This window comes from Spermophilus citellus (assembly GCF_964194105.1).
Source record: "Spermophilus citellus genome assembly, chromosome: 6".
In the NCBI taxonomy this organism is placed as follows: Eukaryota; Metazoa; Chordata; class Mammalia; order Rodentia; family Sciuridae; genus Spermophilus; species Spermophilus citellus.
This window is the reverse complement of record NC_138187.1, coordinates 101,681,857-101,698,995: the sequence shown is the minus strand read 5'-3', so window position 1 is coordinate 101,698,995 and position 17,139 is coordinate 101,681,857.

The following is a 17,139-nucleotide window of genomic DNA, read 5'->3' as shown; positions in this document are numbered from 1 at the left end:
AGTGGAATTTGTGGCTTTTGGTGAATTAAGGATCTTTGTTTGACACTAATTAAATTGTCATCCTGTGCTCACAGAAAATCAGGTTTGTCCAAATGCCCCCAGAATCCTTTGTAATTTTTAGAAACGAACACTTTTTTTTCTTTTTCTGGAGGAAAAAGCATACTCCTAGAGTAGGAAGTGCTGACCACCTGCTCCTAGAAGGCAGAGTGTGGTGTGGGTGATACAGCTCAGAGCCAATGAGTCAGCTGATCATGGACTGAATCTCCAAAACTGTGAGCCAAAATAAATTTTTTGATGTTCTTCTTGTCAAAGCTGGTCACAGAAAGGAAAAAATGGACGAAAACTGAAATTGGTACTGAGAAGTGGGGTAGTTGCTCTAACTAACCTGGTAAAGTAGTTCAGAAGCTTTTGGAGTTTTTGAAGTTTGAAAGTTTTAGAGATGCAAGCTGGAAAAGCTTTAGAATGTTATAAGCAGAGCTTAATAGGCAATTCTGGTGGGAGCTCAGAAGATCAGATTCTAATAGGACTGTGGACAGTAAAGACTGGGTTCATGAGGTTCCAGAGGAAGAGGACTCTATTGGAAATTGGACTAGAGGCCATTCATGCTATGTTCTGACAAAGAAGTTGTTTACATTTTGACTACATCCTGAGACTTTCTGTGAGGCTAAATTTAAAGATGATGAACTAATTAATCTGAAGAGGAAAATTCAAGGCAGCAGAACATTCAGGGGGTGCTATAGATATTACTGGGAGCTTTAGTGTGAGTAAAATGGGGAATAAGGAAGTTATGCTTATTACATACTTTATAGTCACTAAAGAGACTCTACCCAGAGATGATAGAAAAGATGGCTTATGGGCATCTCAGGCATTGACAAGACCACACTCATCCCAGGATCAAAGGTGTAAAAATAAAAATTCCTTTGAGAAGAGAACATGATGGTACCCTGTTTGCTCAGGGGATACTAGGAAATTGTCTCACTGCTCTCAACTGCCCAGGCATTCAGAGACTGTGGCAGCTGTGGTCCCAGGGAGGCTTGGCTACTGCTGGAGTTGGCGGCAGACCTTTATGTCAACCACATGGTGCTGGTTCTGCAGGAACCAGTGGCGGGGGTGGGGGTGGAGCATGAAGGCTTCCACTGAGATTTCAAAGGAAGACCTGAGAGGCCAGGCAAAGTGCCACAGGGTTGAAGTCCCTGTGGGCAGCCCCTGCAAGGTGATTAATGAAGACCTGAGAGGGAAGTCAAAGCTGCAGCAGAGACCCCCAAGATGAAGAGACGCCAGTAACATGGGATGTTTACCAAGGAAAGTTGCAGAAATACAGCAGAGACAAGCCAACAGAGAGACCATGTGGGCTGCAACCAGCAAAGCCATAGGGACAGAGCTATAGAAACCCTTCATGATCATCATGATGCCACATGCCCCAGATGCGGGACATGGAGCTATAGGACTTGTTTGCCCAACTGGATTTTGGTCTTGCTTTGGTCCCATTCCTTCTTTCCATGCCCCTATCTCTCTCTTGTAGGATGGAAATGTTTACTCTGTGTCATTTTATATTGTCTATATACAACTTGCTTTTGATCTTTACAGGAGAAAATATCCATGAGTTTGCCTGGAGTTGCAGAGGAGACTTGGGTCTTGGGACTTTGGGTAAGCTGGAACTGTTAAGAAGGCTGTGTGCACCCAAGGTGTGCACCCAGAGGAGGCTAGAGGAAAATATTTGGAAGTGGCCAATTTAGACAAGTATGTGGGGGAAACTGATGAAAGAAATTAAAGAAGTTCTAACTAAATGAAGAGATACCCCAGGTGTGTGGAGGAGAAGACTCGATATTAACCAGACAGTCATTCCCAACTGATCAATGGAGCCAGTGCAATTCTAATCAATAGCCAAGGGAATTCTTTCCTGGGCTTCAACATTTTTATGGAGAAGAAAACCACCTCAGATGGCCAACATGGAGCAGAAGGAGGACAAAGTCAGGACGGAGGCCACGTGACTTTTTCTCATTCTGCTAAATCTACCCTGATCAAGATGACACACCACTGACAGAAAGGTAGACAGCAGATCTGTGCACAGTGCAGAGAACCCAGCACTGGACCCCCAAAGCCGAGGGATCAAGTCCTGGAGCAACTAGACACACATGCGAAACTAAGTCTGGATACAGAGCTTAGGCTCTTTTCAAAAGGTAGCTCAAAATGAGTTCTAGTCCTACAAGTAAAATGCAAAACTACATGTCTCTTAGAAGATGACGTGAGAGAACCTGGATGGCCTTGGTATTGGTGGTGACTCTTGGATACCACACCAAAAGTTGGACTTATGAAGAAAATACCAATGAGTTGGATTTTATTAAAACTAAATACTACTTCTCTACGGGAGTTATTATTTAAAAAAATAAGCCACAGACTGGAAGAAAAATATTTGCAAAACACTTATCTAATAAAAGATGAGTATCTAAAATATACAAGAATTTGTAAAACTCATCAGTAAGAAAACAATCAACCCAATTTAAAAGTAGGCTAAAAATCTGAACAGTCACCCCACTAAGGAAAATGTCCAGGTGGCAGGCGAGCATATGAGAAGTGGCCGGCCTCATTTCTGATAAGACTGCGCCACTGATGGACTGCTTCTGGCACTGGAGCTGCCGGAGTGCTCATCCCCTGCTGTGGGAAGAGAAAGTGGGGCAGCCACCGTGGTTTCTCACAGAACCAAGAGCACTCTTCTTGTGGTGCACAGCCATGTTCCTGGGCATTTACCCCAAGGACAGGAAGACTGCACAGAGTACCCTGCACGGGGACACTTAGAGGAGCTCTGGCCATGGTGCTAGACCCTGGACGCCAGAGACTGTCCTCCACAGGGGAGTGAGCAGAGGTGCAACATAGCTGCTCAGGGGAAGAAACAGCTAGCACTGGTGTCTCTGAACACGGAGGGAAACTTGCATGAACTACTTAGTGAAGAGGCATGCTTGACTTCAGCCATACAATTCTGAAGAAGGCAAAACTAAGAAGATACTGGAAAGATCAGAGGTTAGCAGGAGTGGGAGGGAAGGGGTGAGTGGGTGGGACATGGGGGACTGGGAGGGCAGTGGACTATACTCTGTGGTGCTGTAGCCAGAGAAAGCTAAAACGGCCCTTTCACAAACCTAAAAAGACAGAAGAACCATTTCAAACACACACCATCAAGAGAAAGACCCCATTCTGGAGTGGTTCAGCCACTGCTAGGGTCTGACAGTGCCCACCACAGATTCCATGGGGTCATTTAATCCTGGGGTAAGGAACTCAGAGCCTGGGACCAATTCGGCTATGATGCTGGGTAGTAGGAGCTTTGGGGATGACAGGTTGCAAGAGTCCATGAGGAACTGTGACCTTGAAAGAAGAGGAAAGACCTGAAAGGTTGGGTCCTGCCACAGGATGCTCTGTGCAACTTGAGACTGTACAGAGACCTGCCAACAAGAAGGAAGGTCCTTATCAGAGCCAGGAGGCCCTCAACAGAGCCAGGAATGGCCTCACCAGAGCAAGGAAGGGCCTCATCAGGGCCAAGAAGGGCCTCACTAGGGCCAGGAAGGGCCTCTTCAGGGCCAGGAAGGGCCTCACCATGGATAGGAAGGGCCTCACCAGAGCCAGGAAGGGCCTCACCAGGGCCAGGAAGGGCCTCACCAGAGCCAGGAAAGGCCTCACTAGGGCCAGGAAGAGACTCACCAGGGACAGGAGGGCTTCACCAGGGCCAGGAAGGGCCTCACCATGGCCAGAAAGGCCTCACCATGGCCAGAAAGGCCTCACCAGGGACAGGAAGGGCCTCAGCAGAGTTGCCGTCCAGCTACCCTTTCAGCCTCAGGATCCTCCACAGAAAAGGCCTCTCTTCCTTGCAAAGTACTGATCTGTGGCATTTAGCTGTGGCGACAGGCAGCCAACTGACCCAGCTAGAAAGACCTTGAACTCTGAACCTTCTCCATAAGAATAGTTGTGTTTAAGAAAGAGTGGATGGCATGTCCCGGTTTACATAATTGGCAGAGTTAGGAACAAAACCCAAAGGACCCGGTTCTTTGCTTGCTTCTTTTCCTATAAAATGCCTAAAATAGTAATGTAATATTTGCAGTCACTGCAGACCCAGGCCTGACCTGGGGTCCCAGGTACACTCCATGGCTGCACCCCCTGCACCTGGGCACAGGAACCCCTAGCAGTGGGGCACCCTGGAGGGCTGGACTCCACAGGGTGCAGCCCTATCCAGTGTGAGGTTGTGCCCTGTTTCCCCTTCTTCTGTCCAGGGAATGGTGGGAGCCTGGGAAAGCACCATTTCTGATCCACAAGGAATTCTAAATAGTTCTCAAACATTTGTCATCTAGATTAAAAACCCTTGGTCACCAGCTCAGTGCTCTTCAAAAGCAATTGTGGAAGGCTGGCTTCCTCCGCGGGTAGATGTTTCTCAGGAGAGATGGGGGTCAGCAGAATGGATGAAAAGGGGAAGGAAACAGAGCTAAGCAGAGGGGGCAACTGATATAGGAACTTAAGATAAAGAGAGAGAAAGAGTGAATCTTAAAAATAAATGCCCACAGCCATTGAGAAGCAGAAAGCACAGTTGTAAATCCTGGCTCATGATTTTGTAAAATGAGACACACAAGACCAGGAAAACAGGTGGAACTGTGCCACTCTCCCTGGCTCCATCTCCAGCTGACTCCCTGATATAGCCCTTGTATAAATACTGGATCCCAGCCCAAGTCAGGGCTACTTACTGCTTGTTCTTGATGTGGCAGAGATACCAGACCGGATTATAAAATAAAATGAAATTATGAGAACATTATGATAAAGAATCAATGCCTGGATGAAATCTTAGAGTATTTTTTATTTGCATTTCTCAAGAATAAAAGCAATAGTAAGTGTTTGCAAGGATGTGGGGGAAAGGTACATTCATATATTGCTGGTGGGACTGCAAATTGGTGCAACCACTTTGGAAAGCCATGTGGAGATTCCTCAGAAAACTTGGAAGGTAACCACCATTTGACCCAGCTATCCTACCTCTCAGTCTATACCCAAAAGACTTAAAATCAGCATACTACAGTGATGCAGCCACACCAGTGTTTATGGCAGCTGAATTCACAATACCTAAACTGTGGAACCTATGTGCCAACCTATATGCCCATCAATAGATGAATGGACAAAGAAACTGTGGCATATTTACACAGTGGAATATTACATAGCATTAAGAGAGAGCAAAATTATGGCATTTGCAGGTAAATTGGTGGAGTTGGAGAATGTCATGCTAAATGAAGTAAGCTAATCCCAAGAAACCAAAGGCCAAATATTTTCTCTGATGAGAAAATATGCTGACCCATGGTGGGGGAGGGGGCATGGGAAGATTGGAGAAAATGTGGATTGGGCAAAGGGGAGGGGAGGGAGGGGAGGGGGCATGGGGCAGGAAAGATAGTGGAATGAGATGGACATTCATATATGGTTGCATGAATTGTGCAAATCTACATCGTGTACAATCAGAGAATTGAAATGTGGTGCTCTATATGTATACAATGAATTGAAATGTGTTCTGCTGTCATGTACAACTAAGTAGAACAATTTTTTTAATGTAAACAACAACAAAAAAGAGTCAATGGCTGGGGAAAGGGTTAATCCTCCCATCTACCATCCACCCCCTGCCAGCTTTTCTTCAGGGAACCTAATTAACCATGGATCCCTTATAACATTTCTGTGACAGGCTTCAAGACCAGAGATGAAGCAGATGCCCGTGAAATTTCTTCTTTGTAAACATTTTAGGAATGAAGCTACATCACTTCATTGCTAGTATAAATTTTAGGTCACTATGCCAATTAACTGCTGCCTACGCTATAACCTCATAGGCTAAGTTCTTAGAATTGTGGCTCTTACAGAGATAACTCAGTCATCTTGAGTTACTGCTGCCTGTGGAAAGGCCACTTCATGATAACACTCACAGGTGTTTTACTGTCTTTGTTTTGTACCTGTGAACTAGTTATTGTAAAATTTCAGTACATGGTTCTTGGTCATGAAGGTCAAGAATTTTAACCCACAAGTGTTGTGATGGTTAAGGAATGAAGTCAAATTTCCTATAAAAGCCCTCTGTACCCAGTGGTTCAGGAGGCTGAGGCAGGAGGATTGCAAGTTAAAAGCCAGCCTCAGCAACTGCAAGGTGCTAAGCAATTCAGTGAGACACTATCTCTAAATAAAATACAAAATAATGCTGAGGATGTGGCTCAGTGGTTGAGTGCCCCTGAGTTCAATCCCTGGTACAAAAAAAAAAAAAAAAAAAAAAAAGTCCCTGTAACCTCAGCTCTGGGGCCCAGGACTTCAGAGCACCAGCTCATCTGGGTCTGCCCATGTAATAACCCTGAGTTCTCCACCCTCCCAGTGATGCTCCTTGCTGAGCATGATTTCCATAACATTGAGGCAGCCTGCACTGTGCCCTTGAATGTGTCCCTACTTCCTAAATAAACCTCTGTTTGTGCCTTTGTCTGACTTGGCTGAAATTATTTTCTGTCATGTATGCCAAGAACCCCGCTGGATCCCCTCCTCTGGGAACTCCTTGGACCCTTCTCTGGAGACATCTCTTCTCCCACAACGCAGCCAGGCTCTGCCCGGGTGAAGGCAGATCCAATCAACCCTAGGGTATTTGCAACTCCAGTGACCCTGCAGACCTGACCACGCCCCGCATTGGGTCAGGGCTGCTTGAGAAGGGACCAAATGCTCTCTGGGGCCTGTGTGACCCAGAAGAGGCCATCAGCTAGAGGCACCGACTGGTGTAACCTGTGCCTGAGTGACTCGGCTCCTGGAGCAGGGCCTGTGTCATGGTAGCCACCATGGTGGTGCTCCGTAGGCAGATGTGGAGGGAGATGGGGTGCTGAGAAAATAATATTAATACTATTTAACCAGAATTTCCATCTCCAGAGCAGGTCATGAACTTGAGCCGCTCTGCTCTGTTGGCCACAGCCACAGTCACAGTGCAACGTAAGACCTTTCCTAAGCCCAGGGGAGGCCTTCCTCCCAGGAGGGTCTGTTTGCAGACTGGAGCATCTCCTGTGCTCCCCAAGCTCTATGCTCCCACCAACCTGTGGCCTGGGGACCAGAGGCCCACCCCACTCAAGTAGCACGGTCCCTGGAGCCCAGCATCTGAAAACTGCTCCACCCATCCCACAGCCCAGCACTTTGTCAGTCTCCAGGCCCGAACCACTGAGGGTGAGTCCCCTGGGTCCCTGGAGGTGAGGCAAGGACAGAAAGACAGTCAGTGTAGGTGATAAATAATCGGGTCAGATCAGGGAGACAGGGCCTGGTTGGACAAGAGGAAATGAAATGCTGAGGCCTGAGAGCCCATCCCCTCCTCCACCTGCTGCCCAGGTTACCCGCCTCCAGGGAACTGTTCCTCTCTGGAGGGAGCTGCAGAGTTCTTAGTGAAGCACCCCTGTGGCACCCAGCGCCTGGAAGGCTCCTTTCCCACTGTTTGGCCCAACTTTTGGTCATTAGTCACCTTGTAGGCAAGATAAAGGAGGAGGAGAACATGAGAATAAGGAAAATCTCAAATGCATAAAAAGGGCAGGACACCCCCTTCTTCGGACACTCCGCTCCAGGGTCCTTCTCTGTGGAGAAGTCTGTCTATTCAAGTCAAACTTGCTGTCTGCCCTTGTCCCGGCGCCTCTCAGATGCTCAGTCTTCAGCGTCTGGGGAAACGGGACTCAGTCCTGACTGATTCTCATCGCTGGTATCAGGGTTCCAACAGAGGAGGAGTGCGGGGCACGGGAAGGCGACTGTGAGCCCCACATCACAAACCTCGATCCGCAGGCAGCAGCTCCCTCTTCCCAGGGTGGAGGAGGGCAAGAGCAGGCCCTGGAGTTTGCCAGCAGCACCAGGCTTCCCCAAGGGCAGGGATGCTCTACTGGCCTCCACTGCATCTGAGGGCAAGGGGCTGCCAGGAGGAAAAGCCAGAGTAGCACGGTCCACAGAGTTCACAGTAGCCTCGCTTCTCAGCAGCCTCGCTTCTCAGCAGCCTCGCTTCTCAGCATGGAGCACCACCCAGCTGCCAATCCAGATGGGGCCACTCCTTCCTGAGTCTATTGAAACTCCTCTCTGGAGGCTGTCTGAGCTGTACTGTCTTGATGGCGAGTCCCCTCCAAACTGCCATGGCGATGAGCTCCACCCCGTCCTCAAGTGTGGCCTCCCCAGGGCAAACCATCCCGGGCCGGCTACACCTGGCAAGCTGCCCTGACAAGGGCACCCCCAGACACAGCACAAGCAGCACAGCAGCGCAGTGCTGCTGGCCCGAATGCTCCAGATCCCTGGGTCTGTCCCCTTCGGGAGGCATGGCTCCTTTCCAGCCAGGAAGACCACATGCTGCCAGCCTGACCCCACTGCTGCCTCCCACCCTGGTGCTGGTGCTGCAAAGTCCCCCTGTCTTCCTGACCTGATTCCTGCTCCTCCTCAGCCACCTCCGGCAGCAGGAGGATGCATGTGATCTGTGAGGCTTGGGGCAGGGATAATCAGCAGGACCGGAGCTCAGGTGAGGAGCAGGGCCATGGCTCAGCCCTGAAACTGATCTGTAGGAGGGAAGGAAGGCCAATCTGGTGTTTCCCAGACCTTGCAATGTATTGTTAGAGCCCCCAGGACAGCTCTCTGGGAGATTCCGTTCCCAGTTCCGTGTGGCAGTTCACCCATCAATATGACCTCTAAGCTCAGAGAAGGCGTTTTGTTCTTTTTGACCATTCACAAACATTTTGATTTTTACAATATAAAAACTTTCCTTTAAAATGAGGTTTTACATCTTTGAAATAGAAATATCTGATCCCTCTGAAAAGCCTCTGGTCAGTGAGGCTGGACCTCTGGACCCTGGTGATGCATGGTAGATCTTTAATGTGCTGCCAGCTGTGGCCTCTGCACTGGGGGGTCTCACCATGGAGTGAGGATATTGGTGACACCAGGCCCAGGGGGCTCTTGCCAGGTTCTGTCCAGCACAGGCTCCTCCGCTGCTGGGGCCTCTTATGTGCATGGTGTGGCTGTCACCAAGAGACTGTGGAGTCAACTTCTATCTTCTGTTCTTTTAAGCCAGACACAGAAGCAGGAGCCACAGGGGGTGACCTGGAGAAGGAGGCCCCAGAGAGGCAGGTCCCAGGTAAGAAGTGGATCAAGTAGAGCAAAACCAGAAGTAACCTCTCCCACCCAGAAAGGAACAATCCCAGCAATCCACAGCTCAGCCAGTGTGAGTCCAGAAGGCCCCAGAAGCAACTCCAAGCTGAGGTCACAGAGCCCTCAGGCTGGGTTTGAGGTCTCTAGCCCAGGCCTTATTTCACAGAGGGAAATGGGCAGCGGGTCCCTGATGCAAGCCTCCTGGGAAACCTCGCCAAGTCAGGTCCAGCTGTGTGCCCTGGGAACACTGATCCTGGTTCTCAAGAGGGAGTGGGAAGCCCAGGCTGAGGGCTAGGGGACTGGGCAGGAATCCCGCAGAGCCCCAGGCAGACGTGTGGAGCGCCTCTGACTAGCAGTGCAGAGTTGGCCTAGTCCCCTCCCAGCCACTACAGGGTCGTCCGCCACTGCATGACCCCTCCCCTGACTCAGGGCCACAAGGCACTGGTCCTCTGAGGGCAGTGCTCTGGAGCCCCCAGCTGGGCTCTGGCTCCGGGATTCTTAAGGGTATAGGGAAGGTCCCAGGGCCACCACTGGAAGTCTCTCTCGCCTGGGTCTGGAGAGGCACCACGGTGACTCCCTCCCACACTGGCCCTGGACCGTGTCCTCCTGACATGGCAGAGGCTCTCCTGAAGCTGACAACCCACGAACCTTTCTGACGTGGCCCTGGAAACACTCGCCTCTGCTTTGTGGTCAGGTGCCTGTCCAGCCCTGACCCTCATGGGAGGGACACAGGGAGGTCAGGACACAGGCAGCTACAAGGGAAAACATGCTTTTAGAATTAAAGTGTAATTGACAACAACTTGAAACGATGAGCTGTCCTTTGATACTAGTCCAGGGGAGTAAACAATTGTCCTGTGGTGGCCTGCCGTGGCAGAGGGTAGGGGACAGAGAGAAGGATCCTCCCCACCGTGGCTGTGGTGGGGTGAATTAGCGCTGCCTGCTTGAGGACAGTCCTGTCCTGCTGGCCTCCATTCTCAGTTGCACCATCTGGGGAAGGCCGGGTGTGCAGAGGACTCTGAGCTGGGAAGCTGGCTGCAGCCCAGGGAGGGGCCCGAGGGGCCTCTTCTCAGGTGGCTGTGAAACAGCTGTGTCATTGTGGGAGGGGCTCCGGGCTCCAGGTACTCCAGGCGCTGTGAAACCCTGAAGGCTGAGGGAGCTGCTTCTGTGGGATCGTATCTCAGCCAGGCTGTTGGATGCAGGCACACCCCAACAACTCCGGTGTACTACGAAGGGACTGCACACATCACAGCCTCAGGGCCACGTAAGGGACAGAGGACAACAGCCAACCGCAGATGGCTTTGGGCAAGGAAGGGTTGGGAAACAGTGTGTGTCTGTATCTGCTCCTCTGCATGAACAGACCTGGGCAGACACCTAAAAAGAAATGGGGCCAGGCGGGGGAGGAGGTGGACAGGCTGGCGTCCTCTCAAGTGTGTCTCTACTGTACCCTGACTTTGAACTGGGTATTTATTACCTGGTGAGAAACCTAATAAAATGTTCCAGACCATAGCTTTTGTACACATTCTGGCTCTGGCTCTGGCCGCAGTCCTAGAACTTCTCACTTTCCCAAGTTTCAGGTTTTCTTCTATGACGGGCATTCTTTGGTCTTTGATCCCTCAGACTTCACCAAAGTCACACGTACAAATGTGCACGTGTGCATGCATACATATGTGCCTGCCCATGAGCACACCCAGGTGCACACTCACACGTTTCACACAGGGGAGGAGAAGCAAGCCCCTTACAGCAGCTGGCAGCCTGCGCTCCTTAGCTGTACGAGCCTGATGCCCCCAGGCCTCAGTACCTCAGTACAGCCCAAGGATACAGGGCACAGAAGCCTTGGAGAACCTGATCCTGAGGGCCACAGAGTGGGGAGGAGCCAGCTATGGGAAGAAAAGCCATGTCTGTCCTGGGGACGAAATGAGCACAATAAAAGGGGACCCAGTGTTGCACAGCATGAGGGCTGGGCCAGGCTGCTGGAATGCTGGGCCAAGGACAGGACCATCCTCTCAGGCTCAGGGGCGCTACAGGCCCTGCAGGCTCCGGCTGCAGCTCCAGCTGCACCCACGAACCGTTCAGTTCTCTGCAGAACGGCACCGCGAATCCAGCCCACACCTCCAGGAGATGTAATGTGCACACATGGCCAGTGTGCAGGCAGGTGTCTGACATCTGTGCAGTGGGAGTGAAGGACCGTGGAAGGAAGTGGGGCCCTGGATGGAAGGAAGCCAGGTTGCCCCACCTGAGGGGCAGAAGAGAGGCACTGGTCCCCCAGGAATGTACAGGGTCCACAGACCCTGGGGGACTCGTTTCAAATGCTTGGCTAGCTGGCACCACCTCCCTCCCCAGAAGTGTGGGGACAGGTGACCACAGAGGGAATGAGCAGCTTCTGGAAAGAGCCAGGGCCTCCCAACTGGGTACTCCACCTCAGCTGAGCAGGCAGAACCACTGTCCCCTGCCTGGGACAGACAGCAGTGTCCACAGTCAGATGGCTGGTTGCAAGCCGACTCCCAGGCCACCTCGGAGACTCTAATAGGTCCTGTGGCCCAGAACTGGAGCTCCTGACCAGCTCAGTCACAGCAGCACTAGGGTAGATCTTGAACAACGTCTCTGAAACCTCAAACATTTCTCTCAGCTTTAATCCAGCCTTCTATGTCCCGGGGCAGGGCAGGCCATGATGACCTTGTTTTTCCAACCAAGAACAGGTCTCGTTTCTGCAGCCCTGGTGAGATTTCTCCTCGAGTTCCATGTCCACCACTCAGATCCTCAGACCTCAGAAGACGGAGTGGCTCCCAACGTCACAACAGGAACATCACACCCACAGGTGCTCTGCAGCTGCCAGTGCCCCGGGAATGACACCCATCCTGTCAGCGCCTGGCTGCTAGAGATGGGGTTGGTGGGCAGAGACGCTGTGACTGAGGGGACAGGGCTCTGGTCCTTGGTACCTGACCCAGCATCACCAGGCTATCCTGAGAGTCACTTCCCACCTGCAAACTAGGGGCTGCACTGGGTGAACTTTCAGATGTATTAGAATTGGTTCTGAAGCCATAGCGACTGTCAGGTGGTGTGGGCTTCCTCCTCTGAGCCAGGCATTGAGCTTTCTCATACATGCATGTGCAGGTATGAATGTATACACACGTGAAAACACGTGCACACATCTGTGTGCACATGCACATGCATGTATGTATCTCTGTATTTCCTGCTGCAGGTCCCACTGTCTTCTGTGCCAGCGTGGGAAAGTCTAGTTCCAGGCCCCCTTGGGGTGTTGGTGGGATCCCATTTGGTGTGAGTGTGGTGCTGAGGCCCCTGCTCCCATGCCCTCGCTGGCCAGGCTCTCTCTGGGGTCCAGAATATGCCCACCACAGCCTCAGCACCTTCCAAGCCACCAGGCTGACTGCCCTCCTGGTGATTTGGGCCACTCTGGCCTCCCCACATCTCTCTTACCTCCAGCTGGAGACAGTTCTTAGCTTTTAAATGCCACTAACTGAAGAAAGAACATAGACGTGTGTCCCACATATAGTATGTCACATGCACATGCATGTGAAATGCATGTGGGTCTGTTTTCTGTCGTGGGTAATGGAACACCATGGACTGGGCCAGCTTCAGAGAAAACCCCTGGTGCTTGGAGTGCAAGGCTAAGGGCCACATCTGGCCCCCGCCTTCTTTTTGACAGAGTCCTGAGGTGGCACATACCCCATGTGACGAGACGGGGAGCCCCTGTGTCTCTTCCATTCTCTTTCCCTCTCACAAAACCACCAGGATTCAGTCACGGGATGCACCCTGATGACCTCAGCCACCCTGGTCACCTCCCTGAAGACCTCATCTACTCTTACTACTGCCTAGAGTTCCCCAACTGCCCAGGGGATTGTTAATACCTCTTACTACCTCCTGACAGGGACCTTGGGGACACCTGATTCATGCTGCAGCAAATGCTCGGGACGTTCTTGGAAAAGATGCTGGAACTGGACCCTGGGACCAAGGGGCAGGGAAGACCCCACGTGAGGTCTTTTTCCCACCAGGAGAGCACAGGTATCCTTTCCCAGTCTCTAGGGTATAGGGAAAGTCTAGGTGTCTGTTGAATGGCGGCTTCTGACCTCCTAGCTGAAGCCCAGACCCAAGAGCCCAAGCAGCCTGGCCTCTGCTCCCCACGCCAACTCTTCCTGGTGGAACCTCCTGAGCTGGGAGAGGCCTGGGATGCAGCCTCCTTAAAGAGCCAGCTCACCGGGTTCTGCTCTCTGGTCTTAACTGCTTACACCTACAACAAGCCTCTTTCCAAACAAGGTGGCTCTTGGGGAACTGGGGCTCCTGACTCCAACCTAAGAGTGGGGGAGATGGGCACAACTCAGTCTATAAACTCCGTAAACCCCTCTTCTCTTTCTCTCTCATAACCTTCTCAGGGCCTCAGCACCCCCAGGATTTGTGTTACTAAGGGAAAGCACAGTCCTCGGCTCCTGAAGGAAGCTGAGTGGAACACAGCCTGGTGTGGAGGAAGCTCCGGATGTGCCAGGCCCTCCGCTCAGCCTGCAGCACGTCCTCCTTGGAGACCCTAGAAACAGTCCTTACCCAGGGGCTTCCCCAGGGAACCTGAGCAGAGGCTGAGCTCAGCTGCTGGCTTCTCCACGTTTCACAACCCTCTGAGGCAAGGCCTGTCCCAGGCTCCCGCTTGTCCCTGCAATGTCCCTGTCCATTCAGCTCTAGAGCGGAGCTCCACACACTGGGTGGTCTGAACAGCAGTGCCCTGGAGCTCCAGATCCAGGTGAGGCCACCCAGCATCTGGGAAGGGCTGCATCCTCTGGTGGCAGAGAGAGGGCAGAGTCTCCACCACCATTGGGGTGAATTCTGGGGGGACACAACATCAGTGCATGACACCTGCCTTCCCAGAGGAGGGTGTTGAGCTGACCCCCTTACCTCCCCGCAAGGAACACACCTGTGCCTAAGGCTGCAGACACAGCTCACAGGGCAAACCTGCCATGTAGGGATGCCCACCTGTAATACCAGCCACTTGGGAGGCTGAGGCAGGAGGATCCCCAGTTCAAGGCCAGCTTCAGTAACCTAGCGAGACCCTGTTCCAGGGATGAACAACCCTGGAGCACACACTGTGCTCATGCCATGGTGAGGCTTCTGGCTGACGTGCGTCAAGGTTGTTCCTGGGTCTTTCCTTGTAAGCAGCGCCACCAGCCCATCCTCACGCAGGTCACTTCTGCTTCTTCAGATCCACTCAGGAGAAAAGCCTGGTGACAGCCTCATCACAGTTGCCTGCAGTGGGGCCTTGATGGCGAGCGCTCTGTTCTCCTGGGCACCGTTGCCAGTCCACACTCCACCACGGGGCACACGGGCACATTTCTTCCTGCCCTGGCACTTGGCACTGGACCACATTCCCGACTTGGCTGTGTTGGACGTGGCTGCTGGGCTTGCTCAGGTAGTGTGGCCCATGTGTGCTCCAGGGCCACTCATTCCTCCTTATTGATGTGGGAGAGATCTTCGGGCTGTGAGGCTTCTCATGCTGAATAATCAGAGCTAGACTTCTCTGGCGTCTTGGTGTCTCTCTGGCCTAGATCAAGGGGGAGAGTTACTAAAGTACATATCCCTAGGCCCCAACCCAGAACTTCCGACCCCCATGTCTGGGGGGACAGACGTCTGCAGGCTTCTCCAGAGCTCCCAGTGGTCCTACAGATCACTCTGCTCAGGGCTGGCTTAGAGGCAGCAGGCATGGACAGCGGTGCCTCCTGTCCACGCAGGGCAGGGAGAGGCTATGGTGTGCAGCCCCTGGGCCTCCCCCTGGGCCCTCCCAGTACCTTCTCACAAGGGCTCAGAGGACAGAGATGAACACCTGAGTCTGGGCCAGGTGGATGTGACTCACTTGACCAGACCCCACGAGAGACGCTGCTCTCGGAGCCCCGGGTGCGGGCCCTCACCCAGAGTTCTCCAAGGGCAGAGAACCAGGGCTTGTTCAGGGCAGAGAGAGGGCATTGCCCTCCTCCACCAGGCTGGGAGGTTTCCTGGGGCACCTGCCTGGCCCTGCCCTTAGCTCCCCTGCCCCTTGGGCAGAGCCTGGCCTCCAGACACCTGGCAGGAGAGAGCAGGCAGCAGGAATCCTGCTTTCAGATCTGTGTCCTTGTCACCTCCGTTCTCTCTCCTCTGTTGGCACAAGTTCCAACATGGATGAAGGTCGGCTTCTTGCCAGGGACACCCTGCCAGAATGGAAGCCACCTGCCAGCATCCCTGCAAACGTCCCCTTCACCCAAGGAGCCTGGGAGCAGGGCTGTATGTGCTGCCACCGGGGCTCAGCCGCAGCTGGGCAGCGAGGCAGGCATGCCCAGCAGGGGCCTGAGGTCAGGGCAGGTGACTCCCATCCAGAAAGCCCTTTGTAAGTCCTGTTTACAAATCAGGCACTTGGAGCCTTACAAGGTGGCCCCGGGGGGTTGCACAACTCCGGTGCTCAGACCAGGGAGCCCCGGGAGCTCAGCTGCCGAGGGGAACACGGGAGGCCAGATCAGGGTTAAATTCACAAATAAGCAAAATGGGAGGTAAACTCACTTTACAAAGCTCTGGCATTAAAGTGAACATGCATCTAGCCACGACCATAGAGTCTGTCCACTTTCCCTCTGTAGCCACTCCTTCCAGGCCCTCCCTCAGTTGGCCAAGACTCTCCCCGGCCCACAGACCTCCACAGTCCCTGCCTTTAGACCATGTTCTCCCAAAGCTGTGAGCTGCCCTCTGCCCTGTCCCCAGCGGATGCCCCTCCCAGGGACCAGCCACCCACACGTCATCCTAGGTCATCCTCAGCAGGGTCAGCAGTCAGAGAGGCCACTGACAGTGCTGGCCCCACTGCTCATCACATTATAAACGGTTTTTAAAAAGTCACTTTGAGTCAGGAAAGGAAAATAATAAAGAAGCAGCAGCTGAGTCTCTGAAATGGTAAGAGGAGGTGGACACAGACCCCAGGCCCCGGGACACCTCAGGGGCAACCTGGAGGGCAATTCAGACCTGAGCACAGAGCCTCTTCTTCCAACACTGGTGCCTGGCCCTCTGCTTTCTCTCCACCACTGAGCCATGTCCCCATCCCATCCTATTTTTTTATTTTGAGGCAGGGTCTGGACAAGCTGCCTAGGCTGCCCTCAGACCTGTGTCCTCCTGCCCCAGCTCCCCTCCTGAGGGCTGTGATCATGGGCTGAGCGGCTGCCCTGCTCTTTCTGCCTTCCCCCTGCCGTAGCACATGCCCCTGGCTCCCTGTGTAGAGAAGAAGCCCTTCCTTGGGCTCAGTCTCCTCACTCCTGGAGTGACAGCTAGGGCCAGTTGTTCCCAACCTCCCTGTCTGAACACACCTGTTTTCATCTGGTGCTGAATGACACAGGTTCTGGGGCATTAGTTCTAAATGGACTTGGATGGGTTCCGAGAACTGCTCTGCTTATGTTCCGAGAACTGCACTGCTGGCATGACGAGCCTCCCTGCCTCGTCTCTCTGCGTACAAGACCTGAATCGCGGTGCTTTGCAGGCGCCTGCCTGCCTCTGTATGTTGGTGAGCTGCTGTTGGTGTTTCTTGCACTCAGGCACTTCGTGAGTCTCGAGATCTGTATCTTACACTAATGCTGTAAAGTTCTCAGCCTTCAGATGTTAACCTTTCCTGTTCTCTCTATTCTCCGTCCCATATGCTCGATAGTTGTTGTAGTCATGTTCTACACGGCCCTTCCCACAGTTAGTGGGACGTGAGCAGTGAGTACTGATGCACAGTGAGCAGAAAGTACTGAAGTACAATGAGCAGCAAATACTGAAACACAGTGATCAGGGAGTATTGAAGCACAGTGATTAGGGAGTACTAGTGAGCAGGGAGTACTGAAGCACAGTGAGCAGGGAGTACTGAACGAAGCGCTGCCCTGAGAAGACAAGAGGCCGCGTTCCTGTGAATCTCTGGCCATAATACTCTCAGCGGGTCAGCACAAGCCCTGTTTTGTGCGTCCCTGATAGAGGGTGCTGTATTTTGCACCACTGTTGGTCCACCCTACTGTGCTCATAGCCGCAGCT